We start from the raw sequence: 26426 nt of genomic DNA on the forward strand, positions 1-26426 counted from the left end.
CTTGGTGATGTGTAGGGAAAAGAAATAGAGATCAGACTGTTACTGTGTCTATGTAGAAAGGGAGGATATAAGAAATTTCATTTTGACCTGTACCCTGAACAATTGCTTTACCCTGAGATGCTGTTAATCTCTAACCCCAACCTCTTTGCCCCAACTTTGAGCTCACAAAAACATGTGTTGTATGGAATCAAGGTTTAAGGGATCTAGGGCCATACAGGATGTGTCTTGTTAACAAAATATTTACAAGAAGTATGCTTGGTAAAAGTCGTCGTCATTCTCTAGTCTCGATAAACCAGGGGCACAATGCACTGCAGAAAGCCACAGGAACTTCTGCCCTGGAAAGCCGGGTATTTTCCAAGGTTTCTCACCACGTGTTAGTCTGAAATATGGCCTCAAAGGATGAGAAAGACCTGACTGTCCCCCAGCCCGACACCCGTGAAGGGTCTGTGCTAAGGTGGATTAGTAAAAGAGGAAAGCCTCTTGCAGTTGAGATAGAGGAAGGCCACTGTCTCCTGCCTGCCCTGAGAACTGAAAGACTTGGTATAAAACCCGATTGTACATTTGTTCAATTCTGAGATAGGAGAAAAGCTGCCCTATGGTGGGATATGAGACATGTTGGCAGCAATGCTGCTTTGTTATTCTTTACTCCACGGAGATGTATGGGTGGAGAGAAGCACAAATCTGGCCTATGTGCACATCCAAGCATAGAACCTCCCCTTGAAATTAATTATGACACAGACTCTTTTGCTCCTATGTTTTCTTGCTGACCTTATCCCTGTTATCACCCTGCTGTCCTACCACATTCTTCTTGCTGAGATAGTGAAAATAATAATAAAAACTGAAGGAACTCAGAGACCGGTGCTGGTGCAGTTTCTTGGTATGCTGACTGCTGGTCTCCTGGGACCACTGTTGTTTCTCTATACTTTGTCTGGGTGTCTCATTTCTTTTCTGTCTCTTGTCCCACCTGACGAGATATACCCACAGTTGTGGAGGGGCAGGCCACGCCTTCAGTGATGTGTGGATTCATCTCAAAGATGTAAACCTTTCTTTTGATTCAGCATGGTAGAAACACTGTTTTTGTAGAATCTGCAAGGGGCAATTGGGAGCCCATTGAGGCCTATGGGGAAAAACCAAATTTTCCTAGATAAAAAGTAGAAAGAGGTTATCTATGAAACTTCTTTGTTATTTGTGGATTCATCTTACAGAGTTAAATCTTTATTTTGATTCAGCAGGCTGGAAACACACTTTTTGTAGAATCTGCAAAGAGACATTTGGGAACTTATTGGACCTATGGGAAAGAAATGAATTTCTGAAGATAGAAACTAGAGAGAAACTCTCTGTGAAACTACTTGCTGATGTGTGGATTCGTGTCACAGAGATAAACGTCTTTCCTTCAGCAGGTTGGAAACACTCATTTTGTAGAAACTGCAAAGTAACATTTGGGAACCCGCTGAGGCCTGTGGGGAAAACTGAATACTCCCAGATAAAAACGAGAAAGAAGCCATCTGTGAAACTGCTTGGTGATGTGTGGATTATTCTCAGAGTCTTAAACATTTCTATTGATTCAACAGGCTGGATACACTCTTTTTGCATAACCTGCTAAGGGAAAAATTTTTAGCCAATTGATGCTTAGAAGTAAAAACTGACTATCTTCAGCTAAAAACCAGAAAGAAAGTATCTGTGAAACTGCTAGGTGATTTGTGGATTCATCTCACAGAGTTAAAAATTTCTGTCTATTCAGGAGGTTGGAAACACTTTAGTTGAGGTATCTGTGAAGAGACTTTTGGAAGCCCATTGTGGTCTATGGGGAAAAACTGAATATCCCCATAGAAAAACCTGAAAGAGGCTATCTGTGACACTGCTTGGTGATATGTGGATTCATCTTACACAGTTAAACTTTTATTTTTTTGATTCAGCAGGTTAAAAACACTGTTTTTCTAGAATCTGAAGATATATGTGGGAGCCCATTGTGGCTTATGGGGAAATATAGAACATTTCCAGATAAAAACTAGAAAGAAGCGATCTGTGAAACTACTTGGTGACGTGTGGGTTCGTCTCACAGAGTTACACCTTACTTTTGATTCAGCAGATTGAAAATGCTATTTTTGTAGAATCTGCAAAGTGACATTTGGTAGCACATATATGCTTATGAGGAAAAACCAAACCAAATATCCCCAGATAAAAATTAGAAAGAAGCCTTCTGTGAAACTGCTTGGTGATGTGTGGATTCAACTCTCAGAGTTAAACCTGTCCTTTGATTCACCAGGTTGGAAACACTCTTTTTGTAGGATCTGTGAAGGGATATTTGGGAGCCCTTTGAGGCCTAAGAAGAAAAACTGAGTATCACGAAAGAAAAACTAGAAAGAAGCCATCTCTTAAACTGCTCTGTGATGTGTGGATTTATTTCACAGAGTTAAACTTTTCTTTTGATTCAGCAGGTTGGAAACATTCTTTTTGTATAATCTGCATAAGGAGATTTGGTAGTCCATTGAGGCCTAAGCAAAAAAAGGAAAATCCCTGGATACGAACTAAAGTTATCTGTAAAACTGGTTGTTAATGTGTGGATTCATCTCACACAGTTAAACCTCTCTTTTGATTCACCAGGTTGGAAACATTCTTTTTTTAGAATATCTGAAGGGACATTTGGGAGTGCATTGAGGCCTATGGCAAAAAACTGTATATACCCAGATAAAAACTAGGAAGCCACTATCTGTGAAACTGCTTGGGGATGTGTGGATTCATCTCACAGAGATAAACCTTTCTTTTGATTCAGCAGATTGAAAAATACTCTTTTTGTAAAATCTGAACAGGGACATTAAGGAGCCCATCAATGCCTATTTGGAAAAACCAAATATCCCCAGATGAAAACTAGAAATAAGCTATCTGTGAAACTTCTTTGTGATGTGCAGATTCATCTCACAGAGTTAAACCTCTCTGTGATTCACCAGGTTCGAAACACTCTTTTCGTACAACTGCAAAAGGACATTTGGGAGCCCATTGAGGCTTATAAGAAACAACAGAATATCCCCATATATAAACTAGAAAGAAGCTATCTGTGAAACTCATTTGTAACGTGTGGATTAATCTCCTAGAGTTAAACCTTTCTTTTGATTCAGCAGGTTGGAAACACTCTTTTTGTAGAATCTGGAAAGGGACACATGGGAGCCCATTGAGGCCTGTGGGGAAAATTGAATATCCCCAGTAAAAAACTAGAAATAAGCCATCTGTCTAACTGCTTGGTGATGTGTGGATTCATCTCACAGATTTAAACGTTTATTTTGATTCAACAAGTTGGAGACTCTCTCTTTGTAGAATCTGCGAAAAGACATTTGGGAGCATATGGAAGCCTATGGGGAAAATCGAATATCCCCAGATAAAAAAACTTAAAAGAATCTGTGTGTGAAACTGCTTGGTGATGTGTGGACTCATCTCATAGAGTTAAAACATATTTTTGGTTAAGCAGATTGAAAACAGTTGTTTTTGTAGAATCTGTGAAGGGATATTTGGGATATTTTCCCCATTGGGGCCTATGGGGACATTTGTCCCTTGTGATGTATGGATTCAATTCACAGAGTTAGCCCTCTCTTTTGATTCACCAGGTTGGAAACATTTTTTCCATAGAATCTGCAAAGGGACATTTGTAAGCCCATTGTGACCTGTGGGTGAAAATTGAATATCCCCACATAAAAACACTAAAGAAGCTATCTGAGAAACTGCTTTGTTATGTGTAGATTCATCACAGAGAGATAAACCTTATTTTTGATTCAGCAGGTTGGAAACATACTTTCTGTAGAATATGTGAAAGGACACTCTGGAGCCCATTGGGGCCTATGGGTATAAACCGAATATCCCCAGATAAAAACTAGAAAGAAACTATCTGTGAAACTGCTTCACGATTTGTGGATTCATCTCACAGAGTATAACCTTTCTTTTGATTCAGTGGTTTGGAAAAACTTTTTTTCTAGAATCTACAAAGGGACATTTGAGAGTCCATTGAGGTCTATGGGAAATAATGGAATATCCACAGATAAAAACTAGAAACAAGCCATCTGTAAAACTACTTTCTGATGTGTGCATTTTTCTTTCAGGGTTAAAACTTTGTTTTGATTTATTGGACAGGAACACTGCTTTTGTAGAATTTGCAAAGGGACATTTGTGAGCCCACTGAGGATCATAGGGAAAAACTGAATATCCCAGGTAAAAACTAGAACGAAGCTATCTTGAAACTGCTTGGTGATGGTTGGACTCCTCTCACATAGATAAAGTTTGGTTTTGATTCAACTGCTTGGAACACTCTGTAGAATCTGTAAAGGCACATTTAGGATTGCATTGAAGCAAATGGGGAAAAACCCAATATCTCCACATAAAATCTTGAAAGAAGGTGTCTGTGAAACTGTTTTGTGATGTGTGAATTCCTCCCTCAGAGTGAAGCCTCTCATTTGATTCAGCTATTTGAAACGCTCTTTTTGTAGAATCTGTGAAAGCACATTTGCCAGCCCGTTGGGGACTATGGGGAAAAAAAAGAACATTGCCAGATAAAAATTAGGAAGAATATATCTGTGAAACTGCTTTGTGATGTATGGATTCAACTCACAGAGTTAACCCTCTCTTTTGATTCACCAGGTTGGAAACACTTTTTCAATAGAATATGCAAAAGGACATTTGAGAGCCCATTTAGGTCTATTGGAAAAAAACGAATGTCCCCAGATAAAACAAGAAAGAAGTTATCTGTCAAACTGCCTGGTGATGTTGCATTCCTCTCACAGAGCTAAATCTTTCTTTTGATTCATCAGTTTGGAAACAATGTTTTTGTATAATCTGTGAAAGGACATATGGGAGCGCATTGAGGCCTATGGTGAAAAAGAAAATCAAAACTAGGAAGAAGCTTTCTAACAAACAGTTCTGTGATGTGCACATTCAACTCACAGAGTTGATTCTTTCTTTTGATTCAGCAGTTTGGAAACACTGTTTTTGTACATTCTGCAAATGGACATTTGGGAGCTCATTGAGGCCAATGGAGTAAAAGTGAATATCCTAAGATAAAAAATAAAAGGAAACTATCTCAGAAACCACTTTCTAATGTGTGGATTCATCTTACAGAATTCAACCTTCCTTTTGATTCATCACATTGGAAACATTCTTTTTGTAGAATTTGTGAAGGGACATTTGGGAGTCCATTGTGTCCTTTGGAGAAAAATGAATTATCCGAAGATAAAAACCAGAAAGAAGCTATCCATGAAACTGTTCTGTGATGTGTGGATTCATCTAACTGTGTTAAAATTCTCCTTTGATTCAGCAGGATTGAAACACTCTTTTTGTAGAATCTATGAATGGATACTTGAAATCCTATTAAGGCCTAAGGAGAAAACCAAATATCCCCAGATTAAAAACTAGATAGAAGCTATCTGTGAAACTGCTTTGTGATGTGTGGTTTCATTGCACAGAGTTAAACCATTCTTTTGATTCAGCAGGTTGTAAACACGCTTTTTGTGGAATCCGTGAAGGTACATTTGGCAAACTGTTGTTGTCTATGGGAAAAAACAAAACATCCCCAGATAAAAACTGAAAGAAGCTATCTGTGAAACTGCTTTGTGAGGTGTGGATTCATCTCACAGAGTTACAACTTCCTTTTGATTCAGCAGTTTGGAAACACCCTTTTTGTGGAATCTGTGAAGGGAGATTTGGGAGCTCATTGAGACCTATGGGGAAAAACAGAATATCTCCAGATAAAAACTACAAAGAAGTTATATGAGAAACTGCTTTGTAATGTGTAGTTCATCTCACAGAGTTAAGCCTTTCTTTTGATTCAGCTGGTTGGAAACACTTTTTGTACAACTTGCAAAAAGATCTTTGGAGCCCATTGTGTCCTATGGGAAAAAACAGAATATCCTCAGATAAATACAGGAAAGAAGCTGTCGGTGAAAGTGGTTTGTGATATGTGGTTTCATCTCCCAGAGTTAAACTTCTATTTTGATTCAACATGTTGGACACACTTTCTTCATATAATCTGCGAAGGGACATTGGCGGCCCATTGAGTCCTAAGGGGGAGAAACAGAATATCCCCAAATAAAAACTAGAAATAATCTATCTGTGAAACTGTTTTGTGATGTGTGGATCCATCATACAGAAGTAAACCTTTCTTTTGATTCAGCAGATTGAAAACACTCTTTTCATAGTATTTATGAAGGGATATATGGGAGCACTTTGAGGCCTATGGGAAAAACAGAATCCACAGATAAAAACTTGAAAGAAGCTATCTGTGAAACTGTTTGGTGATGTGTGGATTCATCTCAGAGATTTAAAACTTTTTTGATTTAACAGCTTGGAAACACTCTTTTTGTAGAAACTGTGAAGGAACATTTGGGAGCTCATTGAGGTCTATGGGGTAAAACAAATATCCCCAGATAAAACGTACAAAGAAGCTATCTGTGAAACTGCTTCATGATGTGTGGATTCATCTCACACAATTAAACCTTTTTTTTGATTGAGCAGGTTAAAAAAATTCTTTTTGTAGAATCTGTGAAGGGACATTTGGGAGCACATTGAGACCTATGGGAAAAAATTGAATATCTACAGATTAAAACTAGAAAGACGCTATCTCTGATACTGCTTTGTGATATGTGGATTCATCTCACAGAGTTAAGGCTTTCTTTTGATTTAGTTGTTTCAAAGCACTCTTTTTGTAGAAACTGCAAAGGCATCTTTGGGATCCCATTGGGGCATACGGTAAAAAACATAATATCCCCAGCTATAAACTTGACAGAAGCTGTTTGTGAAACTGTTTTGTGGTGTCTGAATTCATCTAACAGAGCTAAATCATTTTTTTGAGTCAACATATTGGAAAAACTCTTTTTCTAGAATCTGCAAAGAAACATTTAGGAGCCCATTGACACCTAAGCGGCATAACTGAATATCCCCAGATAAAAACTAGAAAATAGCTATCTGTGAAACCTCTTTGTGGTCTATGAATTCATCTCACAGTTAAACCTTTCTTTTGATTCAGCAGTTTGGCAAAACTCCTTTTGAGAATCTGCGAAGGAACACTTGGGAGACTAGTGAGGCATCTGAGCAAAAAGTGAATATCCCCAGATAAAAAATACAAAGAAATTATCATTGAAACTGCATTGTTACGTCTGGATTCATCTCACAGAGTTCAAACTTTCTTTTGATTCAGCAGGTTGGAAACACTCTTTTAGTAGAATGTGTTAAGGGACATTGGGAGCCCATTGTGGCCTATGGGGAAAAATGGAATATACCCACAGTAAAACTAGAAAAAAGCTATCTGAGAAACTGTTTTGTGATATGTGGATTCATTGCAGATTCATAAACCTTTCTTTTGATTCAGCAGGATGGAAACACTCTTTTTGTGGAATCTGTGAAGGGACATTTGGGAGCCCATTGTGGCATATGGGGGAAAACTGAGTATACACAGATAAAAACTAGACAGAAGCTACCTGTGAAACTGCTTTGTGATGTATGGATTCATCTCACAGAGTTCAACCATTATTTCAATTCACCACGTTGGAAGCATTCTTTCCAGAGAGTCTTCCACGGCTTGGTGATGTGTGGATTTATCTCACAGATTTAAATTTCTCTTTTGATTCAGTAGTTTGGAACCACTCTTTTTGTAGAATCTTTGAAAGGACACTTTGAAGCCCATTGAGGCCCAAGGGGAAAACGAAATATCCCCAGATAAAAACAAAAATGATGCTATCTGTGAAACTGTTTTGTGATGTGTGAATTGAACTCACAGAGGTAAAACTTTCTTTTCATTCAGCAGGTTAAAAACATTTTTTTGTAGAATCTACCTAGGGACATTTGGGAGGACATTGAGGGCTATGCAGAATAACCAAATATCCCCAGATAAAAACTAAAATTATGCTATTTGTGAAACTGTTTTGTGATGTGTGAATTGAACTCACAGAGGTAAAACTTTCTTTTCATTCAGCAGGTTAAAAACATTTTTTTTGTAGAATCTACCTAGGGACATTTGGGAGGACATTGAGGGCTATGCAGAATAACCAAATATCCCCAGATAAAAACTAGAAAGAAGCTATCAGTGAAACTGTGTGGTGATATGTGCTTTCATCACTCAGAGTTAAAAAGTTTTTTTGATTTGGCAGTTTGGAAATACTCTATCAAAGAATGTGTGAAGGGACATTTGCAGCCCATTGTAGCCTATGGGGAATATTGAATATCCCAAGATAAAAACTAGAAAAAAGCTATCTGAGAAACTGCTTTACAATGTGTGGATTCATCACAGAGAGTTAGCCCTTTATTTTGCTTCAACAAGTTTGAAACAGTTCTTGTAGAATCTGTGAAGGGACATTTGGGAGTCCATTGTGACCTGTAGAAAAAGCAGAATATCCCCAGATAAAAACTAGAAAGAGCTATCTGTGAAACTTCTTGTGATGTGTAGATTCATCTCATGGAGTTAAACTGTTCCTTCGATTCAGCATGTCGGAAACACTCTTTTTGTAGAATCTGCGAAGGGACATTTGGCAGGCCATTGAGGTCAATGATGAAAAACAAAATGTCCCCAGATAAAAAGTAGAGAGAAGCTATCTTTTAAACTGCTTGGTGATGTGTTGATTTATTTCACAGTTAAATTTTTCTTTTGATTCAGAAGTTTCGAAAAGCTCTTTTTTGTATAATCTTCGAAGGGAAACTTTGAAGCCCGTTGAGGCATACGGGAAAACAAAATTTCCCAGATAAAAACTACAAAGAAGCTATCCGTGAAACTTCTTTGTGATGTGCGGATTCCCCCCACAGAGGTAAATATTTTTTTTCACTCAGTAGATTAAAAACACTTTTTTTGTGGAACCTACCAAGGGATATTTGGAAGCACATTGAGGCTTAGGGGAAAAAACTGAATATCCCCAGATTAAAACTAGAAAGATGCTATCTGTGATACTGCTTTGTGATGTATGGATTCATCTCATAGAGTTAAAACTTTTTTTTTGAATCAGCAGGTTGGAAATACTCTATTTGTAGAATGTGTGAAGGGACATTGGGAGCCCATCGTTGCATATGGGGAAAAATCAAATATCCCCACAGAAAAAAGGAGAAAAAAAACTATCTGAGGAACTGCTTTGTGAGGTGTGGCTTCATCACATAGAGTTAAACCTTTCTTTTAATTCAGCAGGATGGAAACATGCTTTTTGTAGAATCTGCGAAGGGATGTTTGGGACTCCATTGTGGCCAATGGAAAAAAAAAAATGAATATGCCCAGATAAAAACTGGAAACAAACTACGTGTGAAACTGCTTTGTGATGTGTGGATTCATCTCACAGAGTTAAACCTTTCTTTTGATTCAGCATGTTGGAAACTGTTTTCGTAGAATCTGCAAAGGGGCATTTGAGAGCCTATTGAGGCCAATGATGAAAAACAAAATATCCCCAGACAAAAAGTAGAAAGAAGTGATCTGTGAAACTGCTTTGTGATGTGTGGATTCATCACACAGAGTTAAATTTTTCTTTTGACTCAGCAGTTTGGAAGCACTTTGTAGAATCTGTGAGGGTAAACTTGGAAGCCCATTGAGGCCTATGGGGAAAAATGAAATATCCCCAGATAAAAACTACAAAGAAGCTATCTGTGAAACAGCTTTGTGATGTGTGGAATCATCTCACAGATGTAAATCTTTCTTTTTATTCATCAGGTAAAAAGCACATTTTTGTAGAATCTACCAAGAGACATTTGGGAGCCACTTGAAGCCTATGGGGGAAACACTGAATATCCGAACATAAAAACTAGAAAGAAGCTATATGTGAAAGTGCATGATGATGTGTGAATTCTTCTCACAGAGGTAAACCTTTCTTTTGATTCAATAGATTGGAAACACTCTTTTTGTAGAATCTGTGAAAAGACATTTGGGGGCCCATTGAGACCAATGGGGAAAAACCTAATATCCTTCTATTAAAAACTAGAAAGAAGCTATCTGTGAATCTGCTTTGTTATGTGTGGATTCATCTCGCAGAGTTCAACCTTTCTTTTGATTCTGCATATTGGGAAAACTCCTTTTATAGAATCTGTGAAGGGACATTTGGAATCCATTGAAGCCTATAGGGAAAAGCCGAACATTTGCAGATAAAAACTAGAAAAAAACCTATCTGTGAAACTGCTTTGTGATGTGAAAATTTATCTCACAGAGTGAACACTTTTGTTTGATTCATCTGGTTGGAAACACTCTTTTTGTAGAATCTCCAAAGGGACAATTGGGAGCACTTTGGGGCCAGTGGGAGAAAACCTTATATCCCCACATAAAAACTAGAAGGAAGCTATCTGTGAAACTGCTTTGTGATTTGTGGATTCATCTCACAGAGTTAGAATTTCCTTTTTAGTCCTCATGTTGGAAACATTCTTTTTCTAGTATCTGCACAGGGAAATTTGAAAGCCCATTGAGTCCTATGGGGAAACATTTTTTTGGTAGTATCTGCACAGGGACATTTGAAAGTCTATTGAGGCCTATGGGGAAAAAACAAGTATCCCCAGATAAAAACTAGAAAGAAGTTATCACTGGAACTGCTTTGTGATGTGTGGATTCATTTCACAGATTTAAACCTTTCTTTTGATTCAGCAAGTTGAAAACTCTCTTTTTGTAGAATCTGCAAAAGGACGAGACCTATGGGGAAATACAAAATATTCCTGAATATTTCCTCTGGGAAAAAAATGAATATCTGCAGATTAAAACTAGAGAGAAACCATCTGTGAAACTGCTTTCTGATGTTTCAATTCATCTCACAGAGTTAAACCTTTCTTTTGAGTCAGCAGTTTGGAAAAGTTCTTTTTCTAAAATCTGTGAAGAAACATTTGGGAGCCCATTGACTCCTATGAAGAAAAACTGAATATCCCCAGATAAAAAGTGGAAAGAAGCTATCTGTGAAACTGTTTTGTGTTTTGTAGATTCATCTTACAGAGTTAAACCTTTCTTTTCATTTGGTAATTTGCGAACACTTTTATTGTAGAATCTGCAAAAAGACATTTGGGAGCTAACAGTGGCCTATGGAAAAAAACTGAATATCCCTAGATATACACTAGAAAGAAGGTATCTGTGAAACTTTGTGATGTGAGGATTCAACTTACAGAGGAAGAATGTCATTTCATTCAGCTACTTGGAAACATTATTTTGTAAAATCTGTGAAGGGATATTTGGGAACCCATTGAGACCTGTGGGGGAAACCCAAATACCCCCAGATAAAAACTAGAAAAAAGCTATTGTTGAAACTGCTTCGTGATATGTGAATTTCTCTCACAATGTTAAACCTTTGTTTTGATTCAGCACGTTGGAAACACTCTTTTTGTAGAGTCAGAGGAGGAACATTTGGGAGCCATTTGATGCCTATGGGGAAAAACTGAGTATCCCCAGATAAAAACTAGAAAGAATCTCTGTGAAACTGCTTTGTGATGTGTGGATTCATCTCACAGATTCAAACTTTTGATTCTGGAGGTTGGAAACTATTTGTAGAATCTGCTAAGTTACATTTGAGAGCCCACTGTGGCCTATGGGGAAAAACAGAATATCTCCACAAATGTGTGGATTCACTTCAGAGTTAAGTGTTTTTTTGTTTTTTATTCAGCTGGTTGGAAACATGCTTTCTGTTGAATCTGCAAAGGGACACTTGGGAGCCCTTTATGGCCTATGGGGAAAACCCAAATATCCCAAGATAAAAACTAGAAACAAGCTATCTTTGAACCTACGTTGTGATGTGTGGATTAAATTCACAGAGTTAAACCTTTCTTTTGATTGATCAAGGTGGAAACATTCTTTTCCTGGAATCTGCAAAGAGATGTTTTTGAGCCCATTTAGGCCAATGGGGAAAAATGGAATATCCCAAGATAAAAACTAGAAAGGAGATTTCTGGGAAACAGTTTTGGGTTCTGTGAATTCATCTGTAAAAGTTTAACTTTGCTTTTGATTCAGAAGTTTGTAAACACTCTGTGTAGAATCTGCTAAGAGACACTTTGGAACCCATTGAGACTATGGGGAAAAACCGAATATCTCCAGATAAAAACTACAAAGAAGTGATCTGTAAAACTGCTTTTTGAAGTTTGGATTGATCTCACAGAGTTAAACCTTTCTTAACATTTAAAAGTTTAAAACACTCTTTTTTGTAGAATCTGCGAAGGGACACTTGGGAGACATTTCAGGCCTAGGGGAAAAAGCTAATATCCCCAGGTAAAAACTGAAAAGAACCTATCTGAAACTGTTTGTGATGTGTGGATTCATGTCACAGAGTTAAACCTTTCTTTTGATTGAGCATGTTGGAAACACTCTTTTTGTAGAATCAGCTAAGGCATATTTTGTAGCCCATTTATTCCTATGGAATAAAACTGAATATCCCGATAAAAAGTAGAAAGAGGGTATCCATGAAAACGTTTGTGATGTGTGGATTAATGTCACAGAGTTAAACCTTTCTTTTGATTCAGCAGGTTGGAAACACTCTTTTTGTAGAATCTGCGAGGGGACCTTTGGGAGCCCATTGAGGCCTATGGGGAAAAAAAATAACCCCAGATGAAAATTAGAAACTTGCTATCTCTCAAATCGCTTTGTGATGTGTGAATTCATCTCACAGAGTTAAACTTCTCTTTTGATTCAACAGGTTGGAAGCACTCACTCTTTTTGTAAAATGTGCAAAGGGAGATTTGAGAGCCCATTGAGGCCTATAGGAAAAAACTGAATATCCCCGGATAAAAACTAGAAAGAAGCTGTCTGTGAAACTGCTTGGTGATGTGTGGATTCATCTCACAGAGTTAAAACTTACTTCTGTTTTAACAGGTAGGAAACTCTCTTTTTGTAAAATTTGTGAAGGGGCATTTGGGATCACATTGAGGCATATAAAGAAAAACCTAATATCCCCAGATAAAAACTAGCTGGAAGCTATCTGTGAAAGCGATTTGTGATGTCTGGTTCCTCTTACAGAGTTAAACCTTTCTTTTGATTCAGCAGTTTGGAATCACTCTTTTTGTACAGCTTCTGAAGGGACTTTTGGGAGTCCATTGGGGCCTATGGAGAAAACAATATCCCCAGATAAAAACTAGAATGAAGCTATGTTGAAACTGCTGTGTGAAGTGTGGATTTATCTGACCAAGATAAAACTCTCTTTTGATTCACCAGGTTGGAAACTCTTTTCATAGAATCTGCGATGGGATATTTGAGAGCCCATTAAGCCCTATGGGGAAAAATCTAATATCCCCAGATAAATACTGGAAAGAAGATATCTTTGAAACTGCATTGTGTTGTGTGGATTAATTGCACAGAATTAAACATTTATTTTGATTCAGCATGGTGGAAACACTGTTTTTGTAGAATCTGCGAAAGGACATTTGGGAGGACATTGAGGCCTTTGGAGAAAAACTGAATATCTACAGATAAAAACTAGAAAGAAGGTATCTGTGAAACTGCTTTCAGAAGTCTGTATTCATCTCACAGAGTTAATCCCTTGTTTTGATTCAGCAGGTTGAAAACACTCCTTTTTCAGAATCTGCAAAAGGACATTTGGGAGCCCTTTGAGGCCTATGGGATAAAACTGAATATCCTCAAATAAAAACCAGAAAGAAGCTATCTGCAAAACTGCTTTGTGATTTTTGGATTCATTTCAAAATGTAAAACCTTTCTTTTGATTCAGCAGGTTGGAAGCATTCTTTTGGTAGAATCTGTGAGTGGACATTTGAGAGCCTATTGTGGACTTTGGGGAACAAGGGAATATCCCTGGATAAAAACTAGAAAGAATCTATCTGTGAAAATGTTTTGTAATGTGTGGTTTCATCTCACAGAGTTAAACATTTTTTTTTATTCAGAAGGTTGGCAACACTCTTTTTATAGATTCTGTGAATGGATATTTAGAGACAAATGAGGCCTTAGGGAAAAACCAAATATCTCCAGATAGAAACTATAAACATTTTGTCTCTGAAACTGCTTTGTGATGTGTGGATTCATCTCACAGAGTTAAATCTTTCTTTAGAATCCGCATGTTGGAAAAAAATTTTTTCTAGACTCTGCAAAGAAACATTTGGGAGCCCATTAAGGCCTATGGGGAAAAAACAAATATTCTCAGATAAAAACTAAAAGAAGCTATCTGTGAAACTATTTTGTGACGTGTGAATTCATCTCACAGAGTTAAACTTTCTTTTGAATCAGCAAGTTGGAAACATACTTTTTATAGAATATGTGAAGGGACATTTGGAAGCTTATTGAGGTCTATGGGGAAAAACATAATATCCCTGATAAAAACTAGAAAGAAGCTATCTGTGAAACTGCTTTGTGATGCATGGATTCATCTCACAGAGTTAAGCCTTTCTTTTGATTCAGCAGGTTAGAACACTATTTTTTCCGTAAAATCCGCAAAGGAACATTTAGGAGCATATTGAGGCTATAAGGTAAAACAATATCCCCAGATAAAAACTAGAAAGAAGCTATCTGTGAAACTACTTGGGGATGTGTGGATTTATTTCAAAGAGTTAAACCTTTCTTTGAATTCAGCAGGTCAGAATCACTGTTTTTGTAGAATCTGTGAAGGGACATTTGTGAAACTGCTTGGTTATGTGTGGGTTCATCTCTCAGAGACAAACTTTTCTTTTGATTTGGCAGGTAAAAAAACACTCCTTTTGTATAATCTGCAAAGAAACCTTTGAAAACCCATTGAGGCCTACGGGGAAAACTGAATATCCTGAGATAAAAACTAGAAAGAAGTTATCTGTGAAACTGCTTGGTCATTTGTGGATTCCCCTCACAGAGTCAAACTTTTCTTTTGATTCAACAGGTTGAAAACACTTTTTTTTTTTTTTTGTAGAATCTGCAAAAGGACATTTAAGAACCCATTGATCATAGGGGGTAAATCAAATATCTTCAGATAAAAACCAGAAAGAAGCTATCTGTGAAAATGCTTGGTGATGTGTAGATTCATCTCACAGAGTTAAAAATTTTTAGATTCAGCAACTCGTAAACACTATTTTTGTAGTATCTGCATAGGGGCAATTGGAAACCCACTGAGGCCTATGAGGAAACATGGAATATACCCAGATAAAAACTAGAAAGCAGCTATCTATGAAACTGCTTTGAGATATGTGGATTTGTCTCACAGAGTTAAACTTTTCTTTTAATTCAGCAGGGTGGAAACATTCTTTTTGTAGACTCTGTAAAAGGACATTTGGAAACTTACTGAAGCCAGTGGGAAAAAACCGAATGTCTCCAGATAAAAACAAGAAAGAGGCAATCTTTGAAACTGCTTTGTGAGGTGTGGATTCATCTCACAGAGGTAAATCTTTCTTTTGATTCAACTGATTGGAGACGCTCACTTTGTAGAAGCTGTGAAGGTACATTTGGGAGCTAATTGAAACCTATATGGAAAACCTAAATATCCCCAGATAAAAACTAGAAACAAGCTATCTGTGAAGCAGCTTTAAGATGTGTTAATTCATCTCACAGAATTAAACCTTTCTGTTGATTCATCAGGTTGAAACATTCTTTTTTAAGAATCTGTAAGGGGACTTTTCAAAGTCCATTGAAACATATGGGAAAAACGAACCTCCTGAGATAAAAACTAGAAAAAGCTATCTGTGAAACTGATTTGTGATGTGTGGATTCATTTCACTGTGTTGAACCTCTATGTGATTCAGCAGGTTGGAAACACTATTTTTGTAGAATATGTGAGGGCACATTTGGGAGCCCTTTGAGGCCTGTGGGGGAAAACCGAATATTCCCACATAAAAACTAGAAAGAAGCTATCTGTGAAACTGATGTGTAATGCGTGGATTCATCTCAAGGAGTTAAACCTTTATTTTGATTCAGCAAGTTGGAAGCACTCTTTTTGTAGAATCTGTGATGGGACATTTGGGAGCCCATTGTGGTGGCCTATGGGGAAAAACAGAATATCCCCTGGTACAAACTGGAAAGAAGCCATCTGTGAAACTGCATGGTGATGTGTGGGTTCATCTCACAGAGTTAAACCTTTCTTTTCATTGAGCAAGTTGGAAACACTTTTTTTGTAGAATCAGCAAAAAGAATATTTGTGTACCCATTGAGTCCTATAAAGAGAAAATGAATATCCCCAGATAAAAACTAGAAAGAAGCTACCTGTTAAACTGCTTTGTGACGTGTCGATTCATCTCACAGAGTAAAACCTTTCCCTTGATTAAGCCGGTTGGAAACACTCTTTTTATAGAATCTGCATAGGAATTTTTTGGAGTCCTTTGAGGCTTATTGGGAAAACCTGAATAACCTTAGATAAAAACTAGAAAGAAGCTATATGGGAAACTGTTTTGTTTTGTGTGGATTTAGCTCAGAGTTTTAAACCTTTCTTTTGATTCAGCTGGTTGGAAACACTGATTTTGTATAATCTACAAAGGGACGTTTGGGAGCCCATTGAAACCTATGGGGAAAAACCAAATATCCTGAGATAAAAACTAAATAGAAGCATTCTGTGAACCTGCTTGGTGATGTGTGGATTTATCTCACAGAATTGAACTTGTCTTTTGACTCAGCAGGTTGGAAAGATTCTTTTTGTATAATCTGCGAAGGGACATTTGGGAGCCAATTGAGGCCTAAGGGGAAAAATGAATATCCCCAGATAAATACTAGAAAGATGATATCTGTAAAAGTGCTTTGAGATGTGTGGATTCATCCCACGAAATTAAACCTTTCTTTTGATTCAGCAGCTTGTAAATACTCTTTCTGTCGAATCTACAAAGGAACATTTGAAAGTCCTTTGAGGCCTATGGGGAAAAACTGAATTTCCCCAAATCAAAACTAGTAAGACGCTATCTGTGAAATTACTTGTTGATGTGTGATTTCATCTCACAGAGTTAAATCTTTCTTTTGATTTAGTAGGTTGGAGAGACCTTTTCTGAAACATCTGCAAAGGACCATTGGGAGCCCATTGAGGCCTGTTGGAAAAAACTGAATACACCCAGATAAAAACTAGAAAAATGTTATCTGTGAAACTGCTTGGTGATGTGTGGATTCGTCTCACAGAGTTACACGATTCTTTTGATTCACCAGGTTGGAAGCTCTATTTCTGTAGAATCTGTGAAGGCACATTTGGAAGCCCACTGGGTTCTATAGGGCAAAAGAGAATATCGCCAGATAAAAACAAGAAAAAAATCTATCTGTAAAACTGCTTTGGGACGTGTGGATTCATCTCACAGAATTTAACTTTTATTTTAATTCAGCAGGTTGGAAAAACTCTTTTTGTAGAATCTGTGAAGGGACATTTGGGAGCCCATTGTGGCCTAGGGGAAAAACCACATATCCCAACATAAAAACTAGAAAGAAGGTATCTGTGAAACTGCTTGTTGATGTGTGGATTCATCTCACAGAGTAAAAACTTCCTTTTAATTCAGCAGGTTGGAAACACTCTTTTTAAAGAATCTGTGAAGGGATATTTGGGAGCCCATTTACATCTCTGGGGAAAAACAGAATATCCTCAGATAAAAACTATAGAAAAGCTATCTGTGAAACTGGTTTTTTATGTGTGGATTCATCTCACAGAGTTAAATTGCTCTTTTGATTTGGTGTGTTGGAAACACTTTTTGTAGAATCTGCACAGGGACATAGGGATCCCATTGTGGCCTACAGGAAAAAAACAATCATCCCCAGATATCAACTAGAAAGAAGTTAACTGTGGAACTACTTTGTGATAGGTGAATTTATCTCATGGAGTTAAACATTTCTTTTGATTCAGCAGATTTCAAACACTGTTTTTGTAGAATCTACGAAGGGACATTTGAGAGCACAATGTGGCCTATGGTGAAAAACAGCATATCCTCAGATAAAAACTAGAAAAGTGCTATCTGTAAAACTGCTTTGTGATGTGTGGATTCATCTCAGAGATTTAAACCTTTCTTTTCATTCAGAAGGTTGCAAACACTCTTTTTTAAACTCTGCAAAGGGACATTTTGGAGTTCATTGATGCATATGGGGAAAAACCAAAATATCCCCAGATGAAAACTACAAAGAAGCTATCTGTGAAACTGCTTGCTGACATGTGGATTTATATCACAGAGTTAAAACTTTCTTTTGATTCACCAGGTTGAAAACACTCTTTTTGTAGAAATTGCAAAAAGACATTTCAGAGCACATTGAAACCTATAAGGAAAAAACAAATATCCCCAGACTAAAACTAGAAAAAAAGTTATCTGTTAAACTGTTTGTGATGTGTGGATTCATCTGACAGAGTTACACGTTTCTTTTGATTTAGCAAGTTGGAAACTTTCGTTTTGTAGAATCTGCAAAGGGGCATTTAAGAGCCCATTGGGGCCTATGGGATAAAAACTGAATATCCCCAGTTAAAAACTAGAAAGAATCTATCTGTGAAACTGCACGGAAATATGTGATTTCATCTCACAGGGTTACGTTTCTTTTGATTCAGCAGGTTGGAAACACTCCTGTGTAGTATCAGTGAATGGATAGGGAGCCCATCGAGGTCTGTATGGAAAAACTGAATATCTCCCCCAAAAAACTATCAGGAAACTTTTCATGAAACTGCTTTGTGATCTGTGGATTCACCTTACAGATTTTAACCATTGTGTTTATTCGGCAGGATGAAAACACTCTTTTTTTTACAATCTTCAAAAAAATCAACATTTGGTAACCCATTTAGGCCTATGGGGAAAAACTGATTATCCACAGATAAAATCTAGAAAGAAGGTATCTGTAAAACTGCTTTGTGATGTGTGGATTCATCTGACAGGCTTAAACTTTTCTTTTGATACAGCAGGTTGGAAAAACTTTTTTTGTAGAATCTGTGAAAGGACATTTGGGAGCCCTTTGAGGTCTATGAAAACAAACAAACAAACACACAAACAACAGAATATCCCCAGGTAAAAACTAGAAATAAGTTATCTGTGAAACTGCTTTCTGATATGTGGATACATCTCAAAGTGATAAAGCTTTCTTTTGATTCAGCAGGTTGAAAACACTCTTTTTGTAGAATCTCCAAAGGGACATTTAGGAGCCCATTTATGCCTGTGAGGGAAAACCAAATATTCCCAGATGAAAACTAGAGATAAGTTATCTGTGAAACTACCTTGTGATGTATGGATTAATCTTACAGAGTTAAAACTTTATTTTCATTTAGCAGGTTGTAGAGACTCTTTTTGTAGAGTCTGCAAAGGGTCATTTGAAAGCATATTGAGGCCTATGGGGAAAAACTGAATATCTGCAGATAAAAACTAGAAAGTAGCTATCTGTGGAACTGTTTTCTGATGTGTGGATTCTTCTCACAGTGTTAATCCTTTAGTTTGATTCAACAGGTTGGAAAAAATCTTTTTGCAGAATCTGCAAAGGAATATTTGGGAGCATATTGTGGCCTATGGGGAAAACCTGAATATCTTAAGATAAAACCTTGAAACAAGCTATCTGTGAAGTTGCTTTCAGATGTGTGGATTCATCTCACAGAGTTAATCCTTTCTGTGTATTGAACAAGTTGTAAACAGTTTTTTTTGTAGAATCTGCAAAGAAACATTTGGGTTCTTATTGTTGCCTATGAGTAAAACTGAATATTCCCAGATGAAAACTAGGTAAAAGCTATTTGTGCAACTGCTTTGTGATGTGTGGATTCATCTCACAGAGTTAAAACTTTCTTTAGATTCAGCAGGTTGGAAACACTCTTTTTGAAGATTCTGGAAAGGGACATTTGGGAGCCCATTGACTATGGGAAAAAGACAAATATCCCCAAATGAAAACTAGAAAGGAGCTATCTGTGAAACTGCTTTGTGATATGCAGATTCGTCTCACAGAGTTAAACATTTCTTTTGATTCAACAGGTTGGACGTATTCTTTTTGAAGAATCTGTAAAGGGACATTTTGGAGTCCATTGCATCCTAGGTGGAAAAACCGAATTTCCCCAGATAAAAACAGGAAAGAATCTTTCTGTGAGACTGCATTGTGATATGGGGGTTCATCTCACAAGTTAAACCTTTTTTTAGATTCAGTATGTAGGAATCACTCTTTATAGAATGTGCAAAGCAATATTTGGGAGCCCTTAGAGGTCTGTGGGAAAAAAAAAACTATCCCCAGATAAAAACCAGAAAGAAGTGATCTGTGAAAGTGTGTTATGATGTGTGGATGTATCTCACAGAATTAAACCTGTCCTATGATTCAGCAGTTTGTAAACACTCTTTTTGTAGAACCTGTGAAAGAAAATTTGGGAGCCCATTGAGCCACATGGGAAAAAAACGAATATCCCCAAATGAAAGCTAGAAAGAAGTTATCTGTTAACCTGCTTTGTTATGTGTGGATTCATCTCACAGAGTTAAATCTTTCTTCTGATTGAGCTGGTTGGAAAAATTGTTTTTGTAGAATCTGTGATCAGACATTTTACAACCCATTGTGGCCTATGGGGAAAATGGAATAATCCCACATAAAAACTTGAAAGAAGCTATCTGTGGAACTGCTTTGTGATGTGTAAATTCAATGCACAGGGTTAAACTCTTCTTTTTAATCAACAGGTCTGAGAAACTCTTTTTGTAAAATCAGCGAAGGTACATGTAGGAACCCATTGAGGCCCATGGGAAAAAAACTGAATATCCCCAGATAAAAATTAGAAAAAAGCTATCTGAGAAACTGCTTTCTGATGAGTGGATTCATCCCACCTAGTTAAAGCTACCTTTTGATTCAACAGTTTAGCAATCCTCTTTTTGTAGAAACAGTGAAGGGACATTTCAGAGCCTCTTGAGGACTGTGAGGAAAAAACTGAATATCCATAGACAAAAACTAAAAAGAAGCTATCTGTGAAACTGCTTGTTGATATGTGATTCATCTCACAGAGGTAAAGGTTTCCTTTAATTCAGCAGGTTGGAAACACTTTGTGTAGACTCTGCAAAGAAACATTTGAAAGCCCATTGAGACCTATGGAAAAAAAAAAAACCCTGAAAATTCCCTGATAAAAACTAGAAAGAAGTTATCTATGAAACTGCCTGGTGATGTGTGCATTCATCTCACAGAGTTAAACTTTTCTATTGATTCAACAGTTTGGACACACTGTTTTGGTCCATTCTGCGAATGGACATTTGGGAACTCACTGAGTCCAATAGCAAAAAAGTGAATATCCCAGGATAAAAAGTATAAGGAAGCTATCTGAGAGACCACTTTGTGATGTGTGCATTCACCTAACAGAATTAAACCTTTCTTTTCATTCAGCATTTTGGAAACACTGTTTTGGTAGAAGCTGCAAAGCAATATTTGGGAGCACATTGAGGCCTATGGTGAAAAAGAAAATATCTTCAGATAAAAACTAGAAAGAAGCTTTCTGAGAAACTGCTTTGTCATGTGTGCACTCATCTCACAGAGGTAAACCTTTCTTTTGATTAAGTAGTTCGAAAGCACAGTTTTGGCCATTGTGCAAATGGACATTTGGGAGCTCATTGATGACAATGACAAAAAATTGAATATCCTAGGATAAAATCTGGAAGGAAGCTATCTGAGAAGCCACTTTTTCATGTTTGAATTCATCTCGAAGAGTTAAACTTTTCTTTTCATTCAGCTGTTTAGAAACACTGTTTTTATAGAACCTTCAAAGGGATATTTGCGAGCACATTGAGGCCTATGGTGAAAAAGAAAATATCTTCAGAAAAAACTAGAAAGAAGCTTTCTGAGAAACTGGTTTGTGATGTGTGCATTCATCTGACAGTATTAAACCTCTATTTTGATTCAACAGTTTGGAAACATCATTTTTGTCCATTCTGCAAAAGGACATTTGGGACCTCATTGAGGCCAATGGCGAAAAATTGAGTATACCAAGGTAAATACTAGAAGGAAACTATATGAGAAACCACTTTGTGATATGTACATTCATCTCGTGGAGTTAAATGTTTCTTTTCATTCAGCACTTTGGAAACACTGTTTTTGTAGAATCTGTGAAGGGAGTGCATTGAGACCTATGGTGAAAAAGAAAATATCTTCAGATACAAACTTGAAAGAAGCTTTCTGATAAACTGTTTCGTAATGTTTGCATTCATCTCACAGAGCTAAACCTTTCTTTTGATTCAGCAGTTTGGAAACCTTGTTTTTTTCCATTCTGCCAATGGACATTTGGGAGCTCATTGAGGCCAGTGTCAATAAATCAAATATCCCAGGATAAAAACCAGAAAAAAGCTGTCTGAGGAAACACTTTGTGATGTGTGCATTCATCTCACAGAGTTAAACCTTTCTTTTCATTCTGCAATTTGGAACCATTGTTTTTGTAGAATCTGTGAAGGGATATTTGGGAGTGCATTGAGGCCTACGGTGAAATATATAATATTTCAGATAAAAACTAGAAAGAAGCTTTATGAGAAACTGCTTTGTGATGTGTGCATTAATCTCACATAGTTAAACCTTTCTTGTCATTAATCAGTTTGGAAACACAGTTTTTTTAGAATCTGTGAAGTGTTACTTGGGAAAGCATTGAGGCTAATGGTGAAAAAGAAAATATCTTCAGATAAAAACCAGAAAGATGCTTGCTGAGAAACTGCTTTGTGATGTGTGCATTTATCTCACATAGTTAAACATTTTTTTTTGATTCAGCAGTTTCAAAAAAATATTTTTGCTCATTCTGCGAATGGACATTTTGGAACTCTTTGAGGCCAAATGTGAAAAAGCGAATATATCAGGATACAAACTAGAAGGAAGCTATCTGAGAAACTGCTTTGTGATGTGTGCATTCATCTCGCAGAGTTAAACCTTGCTTTTCATTCAGCACTTTGGAAACATTGTTTTTGTAGAATCTGTGAAGGGATATTTGGGAGTGCATTGAGGCCCATGGTGAAAAATATAATATTTCAGATAAAAACCAGAAAGCAGCTTTCTGAGAAACTGCTTTGTGATGTGTGCATTCATCTCACATAGTTAAACCTTTCTGTTGATACAGCAGTTTGGAAACACTGTTTTTGTCCATTCTGTGAATGGACTTTTGGGAGCTCATTGAAGCCAAGGGCGCAAAAGTGAATATCCCAGTATAAAAAGTATAAGGAAGTTATCTGAGAGAACGCATTTTGATGTGTGCATTCACCTCACAGAGTTAAACCTTTCTTTTCATTCAGTAGCTTGGAAACACTGTTTTTGTAGAATCTGCAAAAGGATATATGAAAGCACATTGAGGTCTTTCATGGAGAAGAAAATGTCTTCAGATAAAAACTTGAAAGAAGATTTCTGAGAAAATGCTTTGTGATGTGTGCATTCATCTCAGAGTTAAGCTTTTCTTTTGATGCAGAAATTTGAAAACACTGCTTTTGGCCATTCTGCAAGTGGACATTTGGGAGCTCATTGAGGCCAATGCCTAAAAATGTATATGCCTGTATAAAAACTATAAAGAGGTTATCTGAGAAACCACTTTGTGATGTGTGCATTTATCTCATAGAGTTGAACCTATCTTTTCATTCAGCAGCTTGGACACACTGTTTTTCTGGAATCTGTGAAGGGATATTTGGGAGTGCTTTGAGGCTTATGGTGAAAAAGATAATATAATCAGATAAAAACTAGGAAGAATCTTTCTGAGAAATTGCTTTGTGATGTTTTCATTCAACTTACAGAGTTAAAATTTTCTTTTAATTCAGCAATTTGGAAACAGAGTTTTTGTCCATTCTGCGAGTTTACATTTGGGAGCTCATTGAGGCCAATGGGGAAAATAGAATATCCCAGGATAAAAACTAGAAGGAAGCTATCTGAGAAACCACTTTGTGATGTGTGCATTCATCTCACAGAGTTAAACCTTTACTTTCATTCAGCTGTTTGGAAGCCATGTTTTTGTAGTATCTGCAAAGGGATATTTGGGAGCGCGTTGAGGCCTTTGGTGAAAAAGGAAATATCTTCAGATAAAAACTAGAAAGAAGGTTTGTGAGAAACTGCTTTGTGATGTACGCATTCATCTCACATAGTTAAATCATTCTTTTGATTCAGTAGTTTGGAAACACAGTTTTTCTCCATTCTGCAAATGGACATTTAGGAGTTCATTGATGCCAATGGTGAAAAAGTGAATATCCCAGGATAAATACTGGAAGGAAGGTATCTGAGAAACCGCTTTCTGATGTGTGCATTCATCTCACAGAGTTAAAGCTTTCTTTTCATTCAGCAGTTTGGAAACACTGATTTTGTAGAATCTGCAAAGGGATATTTGGGAGCGCATTGATGCCAAAGGTGAGAAATCCAGTATCCCACTTTAAAAATTACAAGTAAGCTATCAGAATAACCACTTTGTGATGTATGCATTCATCTAGAAAAGTTAAAACTTTCCTTTCATTCAGCAGTTTGGAAACACTGTCTTTGTAGAATATGCAAATGGATATTTGGGTGCACATTCAGGTCTATGGTAAAAAGAACATATCTTCAGATAAAAAAGAGAAAGAAGCCTTCTGAGAAACTGCTTTGTGTTGTGTACATTCATCTATCTGAGGAACCATTTTGTGATGTGAGCATTCATCTCACAGAGTTAAACAATTCTTTTGAATCAGCAGTTTGGAAACACAATATTGTAGAATCTGGAAAGGGATATTTAGGAATGCATTGAGGACTAAGGGAAAAAGAACATATCTTCAGATAAAAAAGAGAAAGAAGCCTTCTGAGAAACTGCTTTGTGTTATGTACATTCATCTCACAATGTTAAAACTTTCTTTTGATTCAGCAGTTTGGAAACACTGTTTTTGTCCATTCTGCAGATGGGCATTTGGGAGTTCATTGAGGTCAATGGCAAAAAAGTGAATATCCCAGGATAAAAATTCAAAGAAGCTAATTGAGAAAGCGCTTTGTGATGTGTGCATTCATTTTGCAGAGGAAAACCTTTCTTATCATTCAGCAGTTTGGAAACAATGTTTTTATACGATCTCTGAATAGATATTTGGGAGCCCATTGATGACAATGGTGAAAAAGCAAACATCCCAGGATAAAAACTAGAAGGAGGCTGTCTCAGAAACTGCTTTGTGATGTGCGCATTCATTTCACAGAGTTAAACTTTCTTTTCATTCAGCAGTTTTGAAACACTGTTTTTGTAGAATGTGTGAAGGGATATTTGGGATCTCCTTAAGACCTCTGGTGAAAAAGGAAATATCTTCAGATTAAAAACTAGAAAGAAGCTTTCTGAGAAACTGGTTTGTTATGTTTGCAGTCGTCTCCCAGAGTTAAACCTTTCTTTCGTTTCAGCAGTTTGGAAACACAGTTTTTGTCCATTCTGTGAACAGACATTTTGGAGCTCAAAGAGGCCAAAGGGGAAAAAGTTAATATGCTAGGATAAAAGAAGTAAGCTATATGAGAAACTGCTTCGTGATATGTTCATTCATCTTGCAGAGTTAATCATTTCTCTTCATTCAGCACTTTGGAAACACTGTTTTTGTAGAATATGTGAAGAGATATTTGGAAGTGCATTGAGGCCTATGGTTAAATAGAAAATAGCTTCAGATAAAAACTAGAAAGAAACATTCTGAGAAACAACTTTGTGATGTGTTCATTCAACTCACATAGTTAAACCTTCCTTTTTCTTCAGGAGTTTGGATATACTGTTTTGTAGAATCTGTGAAAAGGTATTTGGGAATGCATTGAGGCCTATGGGGAAAAAGAAAATAGATTCAGATGAGAAACACTGTTTTTGTTCATTCTACTAATGGACAGTTCACAGCGCTTTGAGGCCTATGGTGAAAAAGAAAATATCCCAGGATAAAAACTGGAAGGAAGCTATCTGAGAAACTGACTTCTGATGTATGCATTCATCTCACAGAAACCTTTCTTTTTATTCAGCATTTTGGACACACTCTTTTTGTTGAATCTGCGAAGGCATATTTGGGAGTGCATTGAGGCCTACAGTGAAAAAGAAAATATCCTCAGATAAAAAAGGGAAAGAAGCTTTCTGAGAAAGTGATTTGTGATGTGTGCATTCATCTCACAGAGCTAAATCTTTCTTTTGATTCAGCAATTTGGAAACACTGTTTTGGTCCATTCTTCGAATGGACATTTTGAAGCCCTTGAGGCTAAAGGTATAAAAGCAAACATCTCAGGATAAAAACTAGAAGGTAGCTATCTGAGAAACTGCTTTGTGATGTGTGCATTCATCTCACAGAGTTAAAACTTTCTTTGATTCAGTAGTTTGGAAACACTGTTTTTGTAGAATCTGCAAAGGGATATTTGGGAACACATTGAGGCCTAGGGTGAAAAAGAAAATATCTTCAGATTAAAACTAGAAAGAAACATTCTGAGAAATGGCTTTGTAATGTGTGCATTCAATTCATATATTTATTTATTTATTTATTTATTTTTTTAAATTTATTTATTATTATTATACTTTAAGTTGTAGGGTACATGTGCATAACGTGCAGGTTTGTTACATATGTATACTTGTGCCATGTTGCTGTGCTGCACCCATCAACTCGTCATTTACATCAGGTATAACTCCCAATGCAATCCCTCCCCCCTCCCCATGATAGGCCCCGGTGTGTGATGTTCCCCTTCCTGAGTCCGAGTGATCTCA

General features: G+C 37.0%; 1 pseudogene; it reads left to right on the forward strand.

Moving 5' to 3' along the window:
• Positions 1-218: 218 nt before the first annotated feature.
• LOC126945784 (uncharacterized) lies at positions 219-1924 on the forward strand (annotated as a pseudogene).
• The last annotated feature ends 24502 nt before the right edge of the window (positions 1925-26426 follow it).

This window comes from Macaca thibetana, chromosome X (assembly GCF_024542745.1).
Source record: "Macaca thibetana thibetana isolate TM-01 chromosome X, ASM2454274v1, whole genome shotgun sequence".
NCBI classification, from domain to species: Eukaryota; Metazoa; Chordata; class Mammalia; order Primates; family Cercopithecidae; genus Macaca; species Macaca thibetana.